Below are 19,965 nucleotides of genomic sequence, written 5' to 3'. Positions count from 1 at the left end.
AACCTGGCCAAGATGGTGAACCTCTGTCTCTACTGAAAATACAAAAATTAGCTGGGCCTGGTGGCAGGCACCTGTAATCCCAGCTGCTCGGAAAGCTGAGGCAGGAGAATTGCTTGAAACTGGGAGGCAGAGGTTGTAGTGAGCTAAGATCATGCCATTGCTCTCCAGCCTGGGTGACAACAGTGAAACTCTGTCTGAAAAAAAAAAAAAAAAAAAAATTTACTCCAATCTTAAGTATGCTTTTTGAGGAACAAAAGGTGTTACATTTCTTCCCCTACTTGCAAGCTAACAATTTAAAAAGCTGTTACTTTTGATAAATTGCAGCTTATCGGCTTTTTTCATTCTTGAAGTTTGCTAAAAACCTCGTCTACCTCAAGACCACAAAGATTTTCTTCTAGTAGCTTTATAGGCTTAGTTTCTACATTTATGTCTATGATCATTTTGACTTATGATGTGAGGTAGGGATGATTTTTTTGGTCATATACAGATGCCATTTATTTCAGTGCCACCTTTAAAACACTTTGCCATTTTGATTGAATTCCCATTGATGCCTTGATAATTTAGCAAAAGTAAATTTCCTATATATGTGAGTCCTTTTCTGGTCTTTGCATTCTGTTTTATTTATCTATGTATCTGTTATTTCATCCATACCAACAGTATAGTACAGTATGAATATTATGCTATGAAGCAGTTGATTTTTAAAGGTGATTTATCAAAATTAATAGTGTTTGTTCTTGGAAAAACAGAGACTCTTACTGTTTCTCTGTAGTCTATTTGTTTTCTCTTTCATCATTTTTTCTCTTTAATTTTTTCTCTTACTCTCTCCTCACTTTAGGTTTACTTTGATCTTTTTATAGCTACTGAAAGAGGAAAGTTGATTATTAATGTGGATCTCTTTCTCCAGTAAAAACATGTAAGGCTATAAAGTTTCTGTAAGCACTACTTTTAATTGTTATATATTTTGAGCTTATGTAGATGTTTTATTGTTGATGAATTTTAATTTCATTCTGTTGTATTCTCAAAGTATGCTTTGTAAGACAGTCTTTTGAAATATATTGATTTCTTTTAGTGTTCTACATTTGATACTTGAAAAGAGTGAGTTTCTTGGCAGTTGTTGGATGTAGTTTATACTTTTTAACATTATGTTTTAATTTCTTTATTGATTTTAAAGTTGTATCACCTTGTTTTATTTTTAGTTGTTCCTCTACAAATTACAACTTAAACTTAACCTGTTAAAATGCATCTTTAGTTTATTCCATTCTACTTTAATTTATCCCATTATATTTATCCTAAACAAAAGTGTCTTTGTATCACCTTCTTTTTTTTCCCCTCTTTTTGATACAGGGTTTCACTCCTGTTGCCCAGGCTGGAGTGCAGTGGTATGATCTCGGCTCTCTGCAGCATCCGCCTCCTGGGCTCAAGCGATTCTCCTGCCTCAGCCTCTTGAGTAGCTGAGACTACAGGAACACACCACTGTGCCCGGCTAATTTTTGTATTTTTTGTAGAGACAGGATTTCGCTATGTTGAGCAGGCTGATCTCAAACTCCTGAGCTCAAGTGATCCATCTGCCTTGGCCTCCCAAAGTACTGGAATTACAGACATGAGACACCATGCCCAGCCTTTTTCACCTTCAGTTTTGAATGATAGATTTTGCTGCCACTCAAATATGTGTGTATTCTTGATTGACAATTTTTTCTTTGCCCATCACTTTGAATTAGTTGTTCCATTGTCTTCTGGCTTTCATAGTTTCTGATGAAAAGTTAGCTGTAATCTTATAATTGCATCTTTGTTCTCTGGCCTCTTTCCAGGTTTTCTTTTTATCTTTGGCTTTCAGAAGTTTGACTGTCATGTGTGAGAGTGATTTTTGTTCGTGTGTAGCCAAACTGAAAAGCTCACTTTTCAGTGAGCTTTTTGTCTGTGTAAATAAGTGTTTTTCCCCAAATTTGGGAATTTTTTGCTATTATTTCTTTAGATATTCTGTTTGTTCATTTGTTCTTTTTCTCTTGATGGACCTTACACATATGTTTGACCACTTGGCTATTGTCCTACAGATCTCATGAGGTCCTCTTCATTTTTAAAAATTTTTTTCTTGTGCTCCAAATTGAGTAACTTATGGTGGTCTTTCTTTACATTCACTGATTTTTTTTTCTGTTTTCTTTCTTGAGCCCATTTCATGAGTTTTTTAGTATTTTGCTTTTACTTTTAGAATTTTCTTTTTGAAAAAGTATAGTTTCCATATCTCTGATGAGACCCATCCATTCATTGACACTATTTTTCCTTCAATATTTAAACAATTTATAATAGCTGCCAATAAATATTTATATGATAAAACTAATGTCTGGTTCACTAATAGTTTTAATTTACTCTTTTCTTATGCTGTTTATGAGGGCTTAAAAAAACATAGCCACTCTGGATTCAGCTGTGTTCTCTTTGGGATTATTGTTTTATTTTTGTACTTTTCTAACCGGAAACAATAAAGGTCCTTTTCTAACTATAGGTACTATCTAATATTTCTGTACCATTAGGGCTTCCCATTGTTATATTTTTAGACTGGCCGTGTGGCATAGTCTTTCCTGTTTCTATGTAATTTTATTGTCAGCTAAGAATTTAAGTAGAGGTACAGCTCACTCTGTTTTGCTGCTGTGGTTGATTGCTTCATTTTCAGCTGCTCTATCAGTTTACAATGTGTCCTCAGATACTTCAAGTTCATTCTTCTTCACCTTTCTACCACCAGAGATGTACATATTTGGTTAATACACTTAATTAAAAAAAAATCAAAGGTATATTTCTCTCTAATCTCTGGCTACTTTTTTGCTGGATTCCCTGAAAATTTCCCCCAAGTATGTGTAATTTAGCTGTTAGTCAAGAGTTTTGACGTAATTTGTATTCAGATTTGGATCATACTCTTTCTGTGGTTCTCTTCCTGCCTGCATTTCCATTTTACATTTTTGTGTTCTTTTAGCACTGAATTCTGATTCTGGAACCTTGAGCCCAAAGGCTGGGGTTTTCTGCTATTGTGTTTCTGCAGCCATAGCCATAGGAGTGCCCCAACACCAGAAAATAATAAAACAATAAATATAACAGTAACTCTTCACTTCCAAGTGAGATTTTTGTGATTAGACTATTTGTGGTGGCTTTTTGGATTCTGTTTGGTGTCCATAAATACATTGTTTTACTATGTTACTTAGTTATTATAATTGTTTTCTGTCAGCAGTTTTGTTCTGCCACTCCTTCACTATTAGTCTTAATTTTAATTTTAAGTTACATTAAAACAAAACCTTTAAAGATACTATGACTTGAAATAATTTTTATACTAAAGCTTAGATTTATGTCTCTATTGCAGATCATTTATAAATGCATGAAATTCTTGAACATTTTTGTTAATAGTAGACTTTCTTTGTTATTTTAAATATCAATAATATATTATTTGAGGTATTTATCTTTCACTGAAAATACACAATTATATGAGACTGTCATCTCCCCACAACCAATTTGAAAAAGATTATAACCTTAAAGTTCTGCTGCTTGAGTAGGCAGCAAATAAAGGATATTGTTTTGATTTTTATTTCTCAAATGTTATCATTAAGGTTGAGAAACTTTTTATAGAGTAATAGATCATTTGATTTTTTTCTCGCTGAATTGACAGTTAATTTCCAGTTTTAATTGTTATGTTGTTCACCTTTTAAAATACTACTTTGGTTTTTAGGACCTCTTTATGAATGTGGGCATTCATTTCAGATATGTTTAAAATATCCAAGTAGGTGTCTAAATGATATTTACAAAATTCTTTCATTCATTTGCTTCATTTAAATTTTTGTGGTAAGTTAATATAACTAATGTTAGTTTATGGTGTATGATATATGAGAATCTTCATGAAGTTTTATCATATTCTCAAATTTTGAAAGCCTTTTAAATATTTCATTCCTACATGCTAATTAAGTTTATTTCCCTTCTACCTTACTCATTTGATAATGAAGTTTATTTTCCCCACTACCATGCTTTTAGTATTTTCAGAAAACAGATTTCTTTTTCTTTTTTTCTTGAGTCAGAGTCTCGCTCTGTCACCAGACTGAAGTGCAGTGGCGCGATCTCGGCTCGCTGCAACCTCTGCCTCCCGGGTTCAAGCGATTCTTCTGCCTCAGCCTCCCAAGTAGCTGGGACTACAGGCATGTGCCATCACACCCAGCTAATTTTTGTATTTTTAGTAGAGATGGGGTTTCACCATGTTGGCCAGGATGGTCTTGATCTCTTGACCTCATGATCCACCTGCCTTGGCCTCCCAGAGTGTTAGGATTATAGGCGCCTGGCCCAGAAAACAGATTTCTTATTTTACCTTTCTTAAAGAGTTATTCCGTTTTTTTGTTTCTTTTGATATCTTGAAGATACCAGAACAAGAACAAGAAAACATTTCTTGGCTTCTAATGTAATTTATGAAGAACTTCTTTTAATTGAAGAAATTGAAAGCAAATATTTACTATGTTAGTAGATATCCCTGTAAGTTAGAAGCTGTATTTCTGTAGACAGAAGATTTTGTTTCCTGGTATCAGTGTGAGTAACAGATAGGAGCAACTGCATACATAATTCAAGACACCAGGTTGCTTGTTGGAACCCACTTGTGACTCTTGGTAAAGCTTTTGTCCAAGGCTTGTGCTGTTCCTCCAGCACTCTTCATTGCTGTTCCAATGGTTGATGTATAGATCCATCATACTCCCTGCTGCCTTTGCTGCTGTGTTTGTTTAAAGCTAACCCCAGGGATCTAATAATGGAAAGAGTCTGCAGCAGGGCACTTTGAAGCTGAAAAATCAAACATTTCTACTTCCTGAGTAAACCATGATCTTGGAACCCAACAAAAGGATAGGGTACCCTGATGATAGGGTGACTTTAGTGTCCTCACCCTGTATGGGGACTGATTCACAATACTAAGCTCTAATGGAATTGTGCTCTGCCAGTAGCTTTGTGTTTGTAGGGTTCTTTAGGATTTTGTAATGTCACAGAATGGTTTTACACATTGTAGTCATGTATTTCAATCGTAATTAATTGAGTATACCATAATACTCACTGTTTACTTGGTGTGTTAACATGTTTGGTACCAAGGGTTTAAAATTTGGAAGAGTAAGGTTTTCTTAACATTATTGTCATTTTATAATGTCATGCAAGCTTTTTAAAAAATACAATAGATTTAAGCATAGGCATTTATGTTTTAAGTTTCCTGGTTTTCTGCTATAGCTTAAATTTTATAAGGACTTTAAAATATACAGATTCATTATAATTTATTCACAATGACAAAGTTTAGATTATTAATCTAAAATTTAAATATTAGTGATCAAGTCTATCTGATAATGTAAAACTTTCTGAACTATTTTCCCATACATTTTTTTTTCTCCATCTTTTTACAATTTATTTTAAGAATAGGGATAGGGATAATTTTTACCTTTTGGAGGATAAATGATTAGTCATACTGGAACTTGAAAGAATTGGGTGTGAACTTAGGCTGCTTCAGAAAGACTTCTCCCTTTTATAAAAGGATTATCCCCATGTCATATTGAATTCATGAAATCATCTGAATTTTAAAATTTACGTGAGTAGCCTTTGTAGTCATAAACATGAATGTTCTAACTTCTTAAAGCCTTTGGATACAAAATACACTAATTTTTTTGAAGTAAAGATTTTAGAAGGACTTTCAGTCCTTCATAGGACATTTGTACTATGAGTTTTAAAAATCCACATTTTCCTCTAATAAGGGATTATAAAAGGATTAAAAGTCTTGGCTGGAGATTATGATTTACATAGGCAATATATAGCAATATTATTTCCTGAATTGAGGGAGTAGGTGGGGAAAGATTAATTGTTACTATTGTTAAATAGACTTGAATAATAAGTTGTGATTCATACACAGATGGTTCTTATAAATTTACACTGATGTCGGATGGATTTGATGGATATAGGCCTGCATGAGCAGAGATTTTAATATTCTTTTACTCTCATAGACTATAGTTTAAAGATGGGCTAATTGTCTATTACTGGTAGATGCATATAAGTCTTTGCACTCTATTTTTTTGTATGAAGCAAAAATATATATATATTTTAATATATAGTTTCAATATTTTTGCAAAAATAATTATATAGCTATCTTACCTACATTTGTTTGTAAAATTAAATTACATCATGAAATAGTAAAAACTTTTATAATGCTTTTTGATAAATGCATTATAAAGATAACATCTATCTAAAATTCATTTTCATTGAACTAGGAATAATTTGGAAAGGTATTTTAACCTTTTGAGGTGTACAAGTCATTATGAACACAACAAGAATTAAATATGAAATTTTAAGCACCTGCATTTCACCCAGAGTATAGGTGAGTAATCTAAGAAAGTTACATGAGTTACCATGAGATAAGGAGGAGATTGGTTAATATTAGTCTTTTGAGTATAATAGCATTGTATTTGCATAGAATCATTTAAATAATTTTTGTTTAATGTGCATTGATAATTTTAAAAATGAAATTGCTTTTGCACTTTTCTCATGTGCCAATTTTTTTTTCCAACGGATTAAGGGCCTAAAGGAATAGAGGAAGTGAATGGACACTGATGTTTCAAAATATCTCATTTTGCCTAAAAGCAAGTACCGGCAGATAAATGCCCATAAAGGGATTTCTTTCTTAAGCCCCGTGGATTTTTTCCCCCGCACAACTTTTTGTGTGAGTTAGAAATGAAAACCATTCATCTAGTGCCCCAAAGAACGGCCTTATTGAATGGAATAACAGTGTAATGTACCATTGAAGGCAGGATTGAAAGTGATTATCTTGTTAACTCTTGACAGTTACCGCCAGCTTGAAATGGAACCGGCAGGCTTGATTTGCAAATGAATTAGAGCTTTTTCATTTTGTGCCAGGATCATCTTTTTATATTCTGATATGACAGATGCTATGTTCCAGGCTTTTGTTTTTCTTTCGATTTATACTTGCAAATAAAAAACAAAAGATTATTATAGTCATTTTATTTGCATCTTTTCTTTTGGAGTTTATTCTTTGTGTAGAAGTTTTTAATCTTACGTTTTTCAAAAAAAATTTTTAAGACTAGTATTGTTTTTTCCAGAATTAAATTTTATTAATTTAAGTACAGTAGTAATTGGGTGTAAAGGAAGATTATATGGGCTTTCAAGAAATAGAAAATAGTTGCAAAGAGAATATTGTAGTTAGTAAACACTGAAACTTTTGGCTAAATTTAATAACTTTTATTTCCCTCGATAACTATTGATGTAAATTTAAACTCTGGAGATGTTTGAAGAATAGTACAAGAAACTCCCATATACCCTTTACATAGATTTATCAGTTGTTTACATTTTCTACCCATTTATTTTATTATCCCTTCCTCCTTCTCCTCCTCCAACTGTTTATAAATGTGTTTTTTCTGAACTAAAGGAGAATATATTGGAAACATTGTTCCCCTTTACTGAAAACTGGTATATATGAGAATAAAGACATTGTTTTATATAACTATGAGTACTAGCTTTTGAGAGGTTAAAAAAAAGAACCTGTTTTTGTGTTTTTATCTTCTGATATTAGTGGAAATTAATATGCAGGTTTTAATCTCCTCTGTCTTAATGGTTCTGTTTATATTCAGGGATCATCTCAATGACGTATGGCAATTTCAATGCATTGTTAATGTATAACTTATAGACCTGGAACTTTGTTTTATTAGTTCAGATAGTTTTTATTATTGGAGGATTAATATAGTTAAAACTTGTAGATTCCATTTAGTATTAAATGTTCAAGGTAGTAAACATACCTAGCCCTAGTCTAAATCATACACATTTTCCATTCATAAAGGTCTTCACACATACATATATACATACAGATTCATCTTCTTGTGGAGATAAGCTAAATATCTTTTAATTGTTATTTATGGATTCAAAATGTAAGGTTCTGAAAGTCAATTTTCTTTTTTCTTTGTAAGCAGTTATATTTTCTTATGTTGTGTAAATCTTAATAAAATACGGAACTCATGGATAAATTATCCCCCCTTCTACCACAATGGCTTTTCAGTATGAATATTAGCAATGAGGCCTATTTCCTGTAGTACGAAGTCTAGCCGTTCAAAACATGTATTATATTGATATGATATATTGAGAACCTTTATAAAAATGTCAGTGTGCTTCTAAGGTCTGATAAGCATCACCATACTAAATAAGTATTACCCTAGGTCTACTTTCTTTGAGTTAAAACATGATAATAATCTCGGAGGGAAAATATGTAGAATCAGTTGAGAAGCAAGCAGGGACATTTCTTAATATTCAATCTTTGGATTCCATTCATTCTCTCTCCTTCTGTCTTTCTCTCACTCCTACTCTCACTCTCTCAGGCTCTCTCTTTCTCATGGTAGTTGCTTGAGTCATGTTTGCTAACTGTATTAAGCTTTGTGAAATGTATCGTTGTTGTTTTTATAGTGTAACACTATGCAGATTTAAGTGTTAAAAATTTTATCATAAACATGGTAATGACCCTATAAAATAACTTAAAATTGAAACATTCAGAGTGCTTCCTCAGTGTTGCTCATTTGCAAACTGAAGCCATTTGGCATTGTTTATGTATTTTAAGACTTCTGTTTACGTATTCTTTAATAGATAAAGCGTATCCGTTTAATGAATGAGATTTAAACAGTGTTTTTAACGTTTAGAACAGTGAATTTTAGGGGTATGCTGAGGTGTTGAGAACATGTTTGGGATTTCATATAACCTGTTCTATAAAAATTCGATGCCTGTAAAACTGATTATTCAACATTATGCTAAAATATCTTTAATTAATGAAGAAAAAGTCATTTTTATCCACTGTACTGGAATGTTTCTTTCTGATTTTGCTGTTAGTCTTTTTTTTTTCTTTTTTTTGGTTTAATAGACATTTATTCCTTTAGTTGAACAACGTCTACACAATCAAAATGTATGACTTAAGATCTTTTCTTTTTTTGAGAAGAAATTTAGGTCTCAAGAACTTTTATGAACTTGCTGTGAGTATTTCCTGGAAATCAATTAACTAAGCCGTTTGAAACCCCTAGAGAAGGTAGGAGAAAATTGGTTCAGAGAAGCAAGCATTTAAATTAAGTCAGCAAAGTCAGAATTTAGAATTGGACAATTCCTTGTCTATATTTCCTTCACACTCAAATTCACCCTGGAAAGCAGTAGCCTAGTCTCCTGGAAGACATGATGGAAGTGGTGGTATACTTTCACTGAAAGTGGATGCATAAGTGTTGGCCCAACTTTGTGGAATGGTAAGGATTTTTAGGGTAGTTTGGCCAGGAACAAGAGAAATAACTGCAGAAAACACATACAGTTGGAAACCATGCACTTGTATGACTTTTTCTGTAGCCTATGGGAGTAGACACAGTGGGTAACCAAGATGTTTTTAAGACTGAATAAGAATGAGGTACTTATAGCCAACTACTTTCCCCTGAATGTGACTGAAGGGTTTCATAATGATCACAAATTAGTGTTATGGTTACGTATTTTAAGGTTGACTTCTAAGCTCACACTTTAAAGGTATTTATCTAATGGCCACTGGCTCACCAGCTTCCCACCCTAGCATATTGATTGCTGGCTTACCAACCTTAAAACTGATAATTTTATCTAACATTCAGTTTCAAAACATACTAGTGTTAATACCATTACCACTAACCATTGAATGCCATGAAGCCATGGCACCGAACCAGGAGCTTTCACCTTTTATGTGAACTTAAAATGGTACTGTGGAGACTGAGGCAGTTTTCCTCAGGCTAACCCCGATTTGTCCCCGTAATTTTCTAAATATAATCATGACATAGTTAAGATGTCCTCCTCCCACCCTACAATTTTTAAAGCAAAGCCCAATTTAAAAAGTCTGTACCTGCCAAACTGAAAAACCCAGCCACTTGAAAGTAAACCAGCAGAACATTGCCATCACCCCAATAAAGCTGCAGGTTTCATCACATGCACCAGACAAATCTACAGGGCTAGTTTCAGTACTCCTTTTTAAAAGAATTTATTTTAAACCTATCATACTACACAGTATGTTTTATACACTGACATATAACTCCCTAGTAAGATAAAGCAAAGACAAAAATGTTTATCTTACTGGAAACAAGATACAACATCACTTATTGTCTTCAAACATTATTGCACTTTAACTTTCTTAATTTGACATTCATGAAATAATCTGCAGACTAGTTTTAATGGACAAATAACACCTGTAAGCAGACATGACTGCCCTAAATAGTTTATTAGGTATGAATTTTACAAACTTTACTTATATTAGTGGTAACGGTGGAGCTGGAGAATATTGCGCCTTCTCCAAGCTGCCTGGTGAGAACCACCAATTGTGTGGTGGAACTTATGGCTCTTTCAGAGGCCACAGCCCTTTTGGCCTGAAGATGATGTTAGCCCACACATCTCCCTGTGCTTGTGGACTGGTTCGGTGATCCATGGGTGTCAGGATTTCTTCTGATAGTTTTATGGAATGGATCAATGAGGATAACCTCAAAAAATCTCTATGTGGAATCTTCACCAACCCAGTAAGAATTCAGGACTCTTAAGAGCCCCATAGTGGCGTCCAGCTCACTCCTCTTCAGCAACATACTGAAGCTGTGAGCAGACTTTAGCTGGTTAACACCATGATGGACAGGCTTGCCATATGTTGCACCCTTAGGAACTGGGCGTTTTCAGCCACCACGGCGAATACGAATCCTATATATAACGTAACCTTTCTTGGCCTTGTAGCCCAGTCTGCGTAATTTATCAGGCCAGATGGGGCGGGGACCCCTGTGGAGAGCAGAGAGCTGGCGGTACTGCCAGCAGTGGATCCTCAGAAGAAAGCACATGATGACATCAGACTGCTTTCTCCATAGCTCCTGGATGTACTTGTATGAACCCATCTTGGCTTGCTTGATGGCTGCCGCCAGACAGAAAGGCACCAAGGTTAGCCTTTAGATAGAATAATTAACATTTATCTTTTTTCATGTTACCCCTCTTTTCTCAAACTCTCAGTTTGTAAAGAGTTGAACTGATGCTGTGGAAGACAAAATTTGTCTCCTTTAGTATTTTTCTTATTGGTCCTATACTTTAGTTTATTTATTTTTTTAAATAATCATTTTCCTTAGTTTTTTGACCAGTATTTTTATTACCTAAAATTAATACAGTATTACCTTTTTTGATAGCAGACTAAAAGCAGATGGAAGAAGTTGATGATGTTCTCAACTTTTAGATTTAGCTCTCCTTTGTATTTTGTTGCATGTTATTTATTAACTTATATCTGTCATTTAGATTTTGAAATGCTATCAATATTTATCTTAGTGATTGTCATGCAGATATCAAAATGAGAAGAAAACAACTCATCTCTTTTTGCCTCTGGCTTCCTATCCCCCCATTTCCTAAAGTCAAAATAACCTCATATGGATATATAAATTGAACACAATTAGAATTCAAATGATTCAGACCAGATATCAGCAAACTTTTTCAGCAAAAGGCTAAACAGTATATATATATTTAGGCTTTGTGGGCTAAGAGGCAAAATTGAAGGTATCCTGTAAACATAAATCTATAATGAGAAAAAATAAATGTCCACAGTTTTTGGACAAAATTCAAAGTGTAATAATAATTATTTAGCACAATTTTTTGTAATTAAAATGCATAAATTTTAAAATGGAATTCCTTTTGGGGACTTAGCACTTTACTTGATTAGGGTTCTAAATTAATGTTCCTTGTTATCAGAATTGATTACAAACATTTATCTTTTAATGCTAATCTGTAATGAGATTTTAAACATTTCATCTTTGAAAATGTCTTCACACAGATAGGTATTGCCAAATTTGGTTGCAATCTGTGATCATGTTCATTGCTTGAAAGGCATTTATAAAATTCCGTTAGATTCTTTTCTTGATTTTTGTCTTTTAGTTATTATATTGCAGATTAATCACTTCCAATTGAAGTAGAAGCTCCTCAGTTGTGCAGTTAAGTGGATTTGTGAATATGGAAATTTTCTTTGCACTTGCATTAAGGGCAGAAGAATACTGCTGGAACTGTAATGTGAGGTCAAAAAACACTCCTTGAAGTGTGTGTCGGAATGAATATCTTCTTTTAATTTTGACAGCATGGGAAGTATATAAAGCAGTTTGATATTACTTTGTGATTCAAGCAACATCAGTTATTACTGAAATGGCTTTACTGTGGTATGAATTTTGCATATAGGCACCATTTTGCCTTGTAATTTTAGGTTGAGCTCATTAAAATTTATTTTTATTTATTTATTTATTTTTGTTTTAGAGACAGGGTCTCACTCTGTGGCCAGGCTTATGTGCTGTGGCAGGGCCATGGCTCACTGCAGCCTTTGGAACTCTTGGACTGAAGCAATCCTCTCACTCAGCTTCCACCTAGTAGTTGGGATTATAGGCAGGAGCCCCTGTGCCCAGCTAAGGAACATTTTTATTTTATTTTATTTTATTATACTTTATGTTCTAGGGTACATGTGTACAACATGCATTTTTTTATGTCTGCTGCTGAAGCTAAAAGTGGTTTAGGATAAAAGTGGTTGAGGGGGTTCTTCTCAGTCAGAAAATTTCAGTATTGATCCCTTATGTGAAACATCACAATTAGACTCTACCACTGTTAAGACATCAAACTGCTGCCATATGTTGGCGTAATCAGGATATTCAGCGTCTGTATCTGTCAAAAAAATCATACAACCAACAATGGACAAGTGCACAAGAGCAAGTGAGATTCATTGTTGACACTTCTGGTTGAATACCACATTTTGCATTCAGATATTTTTACAAAGTATTTGTTGATGAATAATACAGTGAATAACTGTAGGCTTTAAATTTTCACAGACTTACATTTTCACAAGCTTTGTAGATTTGTCCAACTAAGCCTCTTTCGGCTCTCTATTGTTAACTACCATGATATGTAACACATCTTAGCAGATTCCACATCAGGTTGTACTGAATGAGTGTTTTCTCAATTTTGTTGAAAATATTCTCATGTTCTATGCATAATTTTCATGGAGGCTAATTCTTAAGTCATTTCACATTCAGCATTGACTCCTCAAATAAACAACTGAGCAGTATCTCTGACGTCTGTTGGCTCACGAAGAGCCAAGCAAAACCACTTGAACTCATTTGCCTTATCTCTTCATTGGACATATTGATGATACTCCCTGTGTCTTCAACAGTTTGAACAACTGTTCTTGCTGAAAGTCTAATAGTTTTAAGCAAGTTTATTTTCTCTGGACACATTTCTTTGACTGCAGTAGAACACTAATTAAGTCATCTTTGGTAAATGGCTTTCATTGATTGGTTGACAAATGCACCACTCAGAAACTCATTTTTATTTTTTTATTTTTGTGAAGAAATTCTGCTGTGATGAGATATTCCATTTTAAATATTCTATTTTTTTGTACTGTTGCTTTCCTGTGAGTTGGAAATACTGTAAAGAGTGTTCAGTCAAGTATATACTATTTTTAAAAATCAACATATATGCTATTTTTCCAGCACAACTCTAGTGCCATTGTATAATAAGCACAATGAATTGCCATTTAATTTGATAAAATAGTCCACACTTCACTGTGCCTTAAAAAGGACATTTGAAGGCTCCTTTTCTATTCTTTTCTGATTTTGATATGATTGTTATACACTGGTACTAAAAATTAAATGTCACATCACAGCAATTTGTAAGGCCCTTGAAACTCCGTTTAGTTATGCTGTTACTGTGATTTTTTTGTGCCCTGAGCAGCAGTGCAAACTAATGAGAGTGCCATGCATGATTTCTGTTGCAACTCCTTAGCTATTGTTAATAGCATTAAAGCATCCATAGAAATACATAAAAGAATGAGTGTGGCTGTGTCCCAACAAAACTTTATATATTGACACTAAAATATCAATTTCAGTAATTTTCATGTGTCACAAAATATTATTATTTTGATTTTTTTCCCAGACATTTAAGAATGTAAAAACGATTTTAACTCATGTGCTATACAAAAACAGGAAACAGGCTGGATTTGGCCTATAGGCCATAGTTTGCTGATCCCTGATTTGTACTTTCAGCTTAATAGAATAAGCTGGCATACTTTTAAATTCTCCATTGGCCTTTAAGTATTACTAATAAAAATTTGGTGAAAACTATCCATGAATTGAATATAGGTTTTTTATTTTATGCAGGCAGATATAAAACCATTTATTATGAGGAAGTAATTCCTAGAAGAATCTTCATTTGTACTGCCACTTTATGTGAACTGGAGAAAAACAAAAGTCTTTCTTATATACAGTGGTATTTCAAGCCTCTAGGATTTCCCCCATGCCATTTCCTCCTTCCTAGATGTAGGTTGTGCTTATTGAGCTTAGATTCTATTAGGAAAGATTGCAAGTAAATAAATAAACATAGATTATGTGGAACTATTTTGTAGCTTATTGTAATCAGTGGGAACTCTGGAAAACCAGACTGTCAAAATTGACAGGAAAAGAAGACTGATCAGCTGGTGTTGCTGCCTGTGTATACCATGGTATGAGTATAGGTAGTATGCAGGCACTGCCACCACCACTGCCTCTGACATTGCTGCCACTGGACTTAGCTCTGTTGCCACTATCACCTAGAATAATCTTTTTATTCTTGTCTTTAATTAACTATTCAAATTTCCTAGTATAATTCATGTCATCCTATATTTGGAATACTTTGATTCAGAGCTCACCAAATTAGGAATGGTATTCAGATTCTGGGTAGCTTAAAAAGCATAACAAATACACCCAAGAAGAAGGCTGTAGTGAGCAAGCATAACAGTGGAATAAAGTGAGGAAATAATTCCTTGACCTTCTAAACCAGTTCTTACTTTCCTTTCATTCTATCTGATAGGTCCCTGTATTAACTTCTGAAATATTTTTCATATCACATGTTTATTAATTAATTAAACTATTAGTAACTAATGATTAGGTACTAATTATATATTTGTGCGATGGTTTTTATACCTGTCTTTAAGCTCCACATGATCTAGTCTATGTTGTTCATAATTGTTTCCATAATACCTATCACAGAATCTGGCCCAGAGATAGTGCTCAGTAATAGTTGTTGAATGAATAAATAATGTTTATGTGTGTGTGTGGTGGGGGGCAAATCATGATAGCTCTGGTGAAAAGGAATTGAAGGGTTTTGAGCTCGAGAATGAAGTGATTCTTTTTTTTTTTTGGGACGGAATCTTGCTCTGTTGCCCAGGCTGGAGTGCAGTGGCATGATCTCGGCTCACTGCAACCTCTGCATCCCAGATTCAAGCAATTCTGCCTCAACCTCCTGAGTAGCTGGGGCTACAGGTACATGCAACCATGCCCTGCCAATTTTTTGTATTTTAGTAGAGCCAGGGTTTCACCCTTTTGCCCAGGCTGGTCACGAACTCCTGAGCTCAGGCAATCCACCCACCTTGGCCTCCCAAAGTGCTGAGATTACAGGCGTGAGCCCCTGCACCTGGCCTGAAGTGATTCATTTTTAAAAGATTAGACTGGCTGTTTTGGGATAGGTGGATGAGAGTGAAACAACAGTGGAAGTGGGGAAAACAGCTATGACAGAATTAAGAAAGACTAGGTTGGAGGTCATGGCAATTGAATTAGGATGATGGCAGTTGATACAAATATAGATAGTTTTTGTGATTACTTAAGAGGTAGAATCAGTAGGCCTAACTGATAGATTGTATTTGTAGGGGGAAAGAGAAGAAAGTGAAGTGGTTGATTCCCAGGTTTTTGGCTTGAGCAAAAGGATGAATGATATAATCCTTTTCTGAAATAGGAAATACTGAAAAGGATCAGTTTTGAAGGAAGAACTCAAGAATTTAGTTTTGGATCTATTGAGCATAAGCTTTTTTGTTTGTTTTTGTTTTTGTTTTATTAGATACCCAAATAGAGATGTCAAATAGACAACAGGATAAATGAATCTGGAGCTTATGAATGATATGCATTTTTCCCACATGTACATATAGGTTGCTGTTAATGCTGTGTGTGAGGGTGAGATGGATTAAGAAGAAAGTATAGCACAAGACCAGGGCCCAGGACTGATCTTTGGGGAGCTCTTACCTTTGGTGGCTAGAGAGAAGAGCATGAAATTACAAGAGAATTGAAGAGCCATTTTTTTGAGAAAATGTAGAAAACCTGAATGATGTAATATTATAAAAGACAAGTGAGGAAAGGCTGTGAAGTATTGAACATGAGTTCAGCATGGGCTTATCAACGTGAATATGAATGTTAGACAGTATCAGATGGTTCTAAGAATTGTATAAAGAGAAAGATGATAAAGTAGACTTTGGATTTGGTAACATGGGGGAACCACTGATGACTTTAGCCAAGAGTAATTTTTGGATGTGGTGGGAGGTAGGAAATGGGAGATAGAGTATGTGTATAGTTCTCTCTTTCAAAAAGTCAAACTGAAGGGAAGCCTATGAGTAACATGGTAACTGAGGAAACTGGTTCCAGGCCAAAATTCTATGTGTGACCAATCAGACATAACCATTGGCAGTTACAGGGTTTTGCCTGGCAGGCCTCATGGCAGAAAGCTGCCCTCCTCATACTGCTACACATACATGGTAAACAGCCAGTGCATTGCAGTTTTCTGGAGGGAGATGCAGCCAATGACTCAGCCATACCCACCTCCCCACCCCCGGCCCTGTCTATGCTTATCAAAGAGCTTCATGTGGTAACAAAGCAGGTTTACCTAAGCAAGTAATTAACTTGGGAAACGGATGTATACATAGAAGCCACATAAAATAATTACTGATAATTAAGTGCCAGACTATTGGGAGTTTTCTATAAGGGCAGTACATTTGACCTTGATATCCACAGATTTAATATTCTGTCTAGTCAAAGTGATGTGGCCTGTTGTTTGTGACAATTTGTAATTTTTGTGTGGCATGACCTAAAGTCTGTGTTCTGAGAGGATGCTGTGAAGGAGTCATGTAACTTAGCCAATGAATAAAGCCTGCTACCTGCTCAGCACTGTATCTCACAGTGGTTTTGTTTTCTTCTCATGTTAATGTATTGGACAATCCTCATCAAAGGTCTGTGTAGTAATGATGATGTTGACAATAATTAGTAATATTTGCTAAATGCAGTGTGCTGAGCACTTTACATGCATTATTGCATTTTCAACTTGGGACATTTGCAAAGATCCTAGCGCTTACCCATTAAATGTCAGAAAGGACTGTAAGTTTAGAGATTAAGAAATTATTATGAACATAGTCATGGTGAGAGTTTAATTGGTTCTTGTACAATAAATATAAGAATTTGTAGATTTTGAGAGGAAGAGAATATTGTTTTAGGTAGATGAATGGATGAGCAAAATTATGGAGGTGATAATGAACTGGTTTGAGAAGAGTTACATATTGGCAGAAAATTGTTAGTCAGGTAAGGTAGATTATAAAGCGGACAATGACATAGACTTGGGATATGAAGACATTGATGTTAGGGAGAAGGTATTGGAGGACTTTTGGTGGTTAGTGATAGGAGCCAAAACTACATAGACAAAGTGGGGATACATTATTGAGGAGTTCACTATTTCTGTTTGTCTCGTGCATTGCGAACATAACTGTGTTCCTTATCTCTATTTCACATTCTCCATCTCTAAATTGAATTAATCTATAGCTTAGATAATCACATACCAAAATTAAATTATGTAGATGGTATAAGGGTGAACAAAAATGTAGACAAGGTTTTCAAAGTGAACACTAGAGGTAAAAGGTATGTGCATAAATAATTTATGATTATAGATAACAGGAAAAATGTGAGCTGAATGTAGACCCAGAATAATACACTACTCAATAAAACTGCTGTGAGGATTTTTTTTTTAATATTTTAAAAATTGGACTAATTTTTTTTTTTTCATGGAAGACACTTTAGAAAACATATAAACAATTAGAATGAACAAAAAAAGCACTCATAATTCCACTGTCAAATACTGTTTACTTTTTGGTTTATATCTTTTTAGATAAACACACATGTACCACACTGTACACATGGATGTATAAAACCTACCCTCTTACATTTTGTAACATGCTTTATAAAAAAAAAAAATACTTACTATAGCACAAGACCATTTTGTGAAAATATATAACTACGTCACATTTAATCGTTTTCTGTTGTGTGGTTATTATATTTTATTTGACAGTTTGCCATTATTGGGCATTTAGTTCTTAGGGTTTTTTTGTATTAAATACAATGGAGTGATTAATATTTTGTGAATGTATCATTGGGATAAACTTAAAGAAGTAGACTGTGAGGCAAAGGCTTTGTGTGTATTATTGAGAATGTTGGTACATTCTCCCAATTGCCCTCCAGAAAACCTGTGTTGTTTTCTGCTTCCACTGGCAGTGCATGAGGATACCTGATTCTCAGCACCTTTGTCAACAGTGGAAACATTATCATTTCTTTTCACCTTTGCTTGTTTGCTAGGTGAAAAATGGCATTTCCTTTTATTTTATGGATCTTTACTGTACACTATAAAATTTTCCTAACTGTATAAATATGTTAGCTATTTATACAGTATTTGTTTTGTGAATATTGTAAGAATTTAATGAGAATGCAAGTGTAAATGACCAGGTTCAGCGCCTGGCATATAGTAGCCTATCAATCAGGGTTAGTGTTTATTGTTACTTGAATCCTCATCACTTTGCTGCCTCCTTCCTAATCATGTTTCCAATTAAGGAGTAAAGGAATATTGTAAAAACTTGTTTTATTCTTGAGGTTATTGTTTTTTAGAATTGACAGTAATAAATTCTCCCTTGACTAAAGTTTGGGAATTGAATTCAATTTTCTAGCTGAGCCTGAGCGGTATAGTGTGATCTGTTTAATCTCTCTGAGCTCATTTATCTCATCTATGAAATAGGTATAATAATTACATCTCTTTATGATAAAATCATAAGTGTTAAGTGAGCGGATTATGTAAAGCGCTTGGTACAGCGCCTGACAAACTCTTCAGTATTTCCTCACAGGTGGAATCTCTGAGAAGGTCAGTTCACTTAGACAAATACTACGAAAATTTAAGTGCTGGGAAGTGCAAAGAGGTCTTTAGGAAATGGCAAATCATTTGACTTGAGCAAGAATCTTGAATTGTAGGCTGAGGAGTTTGATTCGTTAAACAAGGAAAGACTTCATTATTATTTCCTAGCACTATTAAATGCTTACTTGATTAAAATTATACCTTAGTTTTCAGTTTCCTGTTGAGTTAAATAGGAGAACAGAGGTTAAACAGAACAACAACAGAAGGAAGAGAAAATCATCAAAAGACTTTAATAATTGAAGACTTGGATAATCAATGTCTGAGTTATTCAAACTTTGCTGTTTTCAGGAAAAATATCCACATGTTGCACTTTTCCCTCAATTTTTTTTTCTCCGCCCAAATGGAATCTCGCTCTGTCACCCAGGCTGGAGTGCAGTGGCACGATCTCAGCTCACTGCAGCCTCCGCCTCCTGGGTTCAAGCGATTCTCCTGCCTCAGTACCCGGAGTAGCTGGGACTACAGGCATGTGCCACCACACCCAGCTAATTTTTTGTATTTTTAGTTGATACGGGGTTTCACTGTGTTAGCCAAGATGATCTCTATCTCCTGACCTCATGATCCACCCGTCTCAACCTCCCAAAGTGCTGAGATTACAGGCAGGAGCCACTGTGCCTAGCCTTTTCCCTCAGTTTTAACAGCTAAAGACGTAATAGGATATATTTATTACCTTCTATTTGGGATTGTTGACTGTGTTACATATGGGAATATATTGCTTTTATGAAATTATTGGGACATAATTTTATAGCAGAATTTTTGGAAGTAGAAATTGTATTTTAAAATTACATTTAAATTTAGATTATTTATAATTGTAATGTGAATTTAATTGATATTTAAATATTTGTACTTATATTGAAGTACTAGAATGCATGAATTTATTTATGATTAAATAGTGGAGATGAAATATACTAGGTTTATTTCCCC

At 34.4% G+C, this 19,965-nt stretch overlaps 1 protein-coding gene and 1 pseudogene across 4 annotated transcripts in view; one reads left to right on the top strand and one right to left on the bottom strand.

Moving 5' to 3' along the window:
- RSRC1 (arginine and serine rich coiled-coil 1) overlaps positions 1 to 19,965 on the top strand; it is a 421,306-nt gene that overhangs the window by 152,724 nt on the left and 248,617 nt on the right. The window lies entirely within an intron of this gene.
- Positions 10,277 to 10,901, bottom strand: LOC112619117 (annotated as a pseudogene).

This window comes from Theropithecus gelada, chromosome 2, assembly GCF_003255815.1.
Source record: "Theropithecus gelada isolate Dixy chromosome 2, Tgel_1.0, whole genome shotgun sequence".
NCBI lineage: Eukaryota > Metazoa > Chordata > Mammalia > Primates > Cercopithecidae > Theropithecus > Theropithecus gelada.
The sequence above is the reverse complement of the archived record's forward strand: the minus strand, read 5'-3'. Positions and strand labels throughout refer to the sequence as shown.